General features: G+C 38.5%; 1 pseudogene; it reads right to left on the bottom strand.

Moving 5' to 3' along the window:
- Positions 1-493: 493 nt before the first annotated feature.
- Positions 494-1,425, bottom strand: LOC110288711 (annotated as a pseudogene).
- Positions 1,426-2,593: the final 1,168 nt, after the last annotated feature.

Genomic DNA, 2,593 nt, shown 5'->3' on the forward strand with positions numbered 1-2,593 from the left:
TATTTGTAAATCTGTTAACTACCAGTGGTAGGTAAGAGTACTGGGTGTTTATAAATTGGTTTTTGAATAAATTTATAAAGCCTAGATACACAAATGTCTTTTGATAAAGTCAGAATGTACTTGAACTTGGTTAACCATTTCAAATCCATGCATCCAAACATTCCACGTACATAGAGGGTTCAAATCCTGTCTAAACACTCCATGTGTATAGACAGTACTCCTAATCCCTGTGGCATTCTGTTCCTCTAGAGATAGACTAACTTTTAGGCAATGTGATACTAGACACAACTCCTAAAACAAGAGGTTAGTCAAATAAAAAGAGAGAGAATGCATTTATATAGAATGACTAAGACTTAAGCTTGGCAAAAGTAGTGACTTTTATTTACAACTGCGTGTATCGAGATTACACTGAAACACTAGTGATGCCATCTGAACGAAAGGAATGATTTATCGGTACTGGCAACAAATAAAAGATTAACAGTTTCCAAAGAGAATCAAGCAATTATCCAGGAGCTGCAAGTCTGACTGCAGTAAGTCTTCCAGAGTCTTTGTACCCTAATGGCTTTCCCCTTTTTTGCCAACCACTCGTTTGAAGTCATTCATATTTGTTGCCTGGACTGGAGTACCAATGAAAGTAAAATATGAAATTCTCGTTGTTTCTTCTTCTCCTTGATTAGACTGAACAAATAAAGTTACACTGTTAACATTCTGAAATTTAACATAACGAAGAGGAACAATGCCATCTTCTTTAATGTCATCCTCTGTCAGTTCCAGAGCTTGAGTTGGCTCACTCCTTTCCGCCTCCTCAAAATCCATAGATCAGGGTAGGTTGATAAAAATTTTTACATATTTAGGACCCTGACCACTATCTGGTCCTTGAAACTTCATGGAATAAAGCTTAACAGGCTGATTGAATGCCACAGTAATAAGGAGCTGCTCGTCATAGTCAGACTCCAAAAAGGACATGTCTTTTCGTAAACAGTTGTCAAAGCCGTGCTCATCACTTTCATTAAGACATTCACAACCAGCTTTGTTAATAAAAGGCATTAAATCCATATAGCCCTTTGGAATGTCTGCGTCCTCATTGCTTCCAGGATCATTTTCTAAGTGCTGCTTGATTTTCTCTTCTAGTCCCACAGCATCTGCTCCTTGATACTGATCGATTCTCACTTTGTTTCGAAAAAACAAAAATGTAGGTGTTGCTGATATATTGTTGGTTGCAGGTGTTCCCTGGCACTGATGCACATCTACTTCCAAGAAGACTGCCTGTGGGTACTTATTACTCATAGAGCTAAACGCCGGGGCAATCCGCAGACACGAGCCACACCCTCTCATGGTGAACTTGACCACTGCAAGTCTGGAGCCCGCCCTGCTCAGCTCCAGCTGGAAATCTGGATCGCTCCAGACCGGCTTCACTCCCACCATCCTCACAGAGAGCCCGGCAGGGCGGCCGCGACGCTTCCGGCCTCGAAACTGAAGCAGAGAGCCCGAGAGAGGCCAGAGACAAGCTGCCAGGGCCTGAGCGGGAACGGCGACCACGACGTGTCCTCCCGGAGCTGCGAGTGCTGAGTCACGCCAGGGAGCAGGCGAGCAGAGTGGGCTACAAAAGACATTTTCAATAAAATAATAATCTTTCAAAGTTATTATTTTATTATCATTTCAACAGAAGGTGTCAATCATTCAGGAAGAATATGAAGAGAATNTTAAAAGCAAATTCACCTATGCTAAATCTGGTTTTGTGTGTATATACAAGAAACTTATGTTTTCTCTCTCTATCTTACACACACAATGTGGAAAGAGACAAAGAGACAGAGAGACAGAGAGAGACAGAGAGAGAAGTGGTTAGAGGGAGAGTAAGAGATATATTACTCTTTGTAATATATCATCACTCACCTTAGAATTGCTACTGAGTCCTCTAGGATGTCTGTCCATTAAATGTGATATTATAGACGTTTCATCCCAGTCTTCATTCCTACATTTCTCATATATAGATCACATTTTCCTAGAACAAAGGCCATTCAAAATCCTGCTCAATGCACCACTATCTCTGTGGACTGAATTAGTGGGATCAAAGACTGGGTTCTCCTTGAGACTAGTGATTACCTGAGGAAAAAGCAATTGGATATCCATGGGATAACCTAATATTTATTATTATTAATATTATTGTTATTATTATAATATACTAATTCACTTTATATCCCATTCACTTCCTCTTTCTTTATTTTTTCTTTTTTATTAGATATTTTCTTTTTTTTATTTAGAATTTTATTTATTAAGATTTTTAAGCGCATAATAATTTTTGATTGTTATATAAAGAGATACAGTGAAGATACATACGATGAGAAACAAGGAAACCAAAGATGAGTATATATCCTATATGTGGAAGGAACTACTGTAAATATTTTGTTGATGTGTAGTGCTTCAAATAACTAGCACATATATTTCTCATACCTATGAGTTATCACACAATTTTTATTTGATTTTTATCACTTTTTTTTTAGACAGGGAGGGCCACTTCATACTCATCAAAGGTAAAATCCTCCAAGAGGAACTATCAATCCTGAATATCTATGCTCCAAATACAAAGGCAGCC

This window comes from Mus caroli, unplaced genomic scaffold (genome assembly GCF_900094665.2).
Source record: "Mus caroli unplaced genomic scaffold, CAROLI_EIJ_v1.1 scaffold_24485_1, whole genome shotgun sequence".
NCBI lineage: Eukaryota > Metazoa > Chordata > Mammalia > Rodentia > Muridae > Mus > Mus caroli.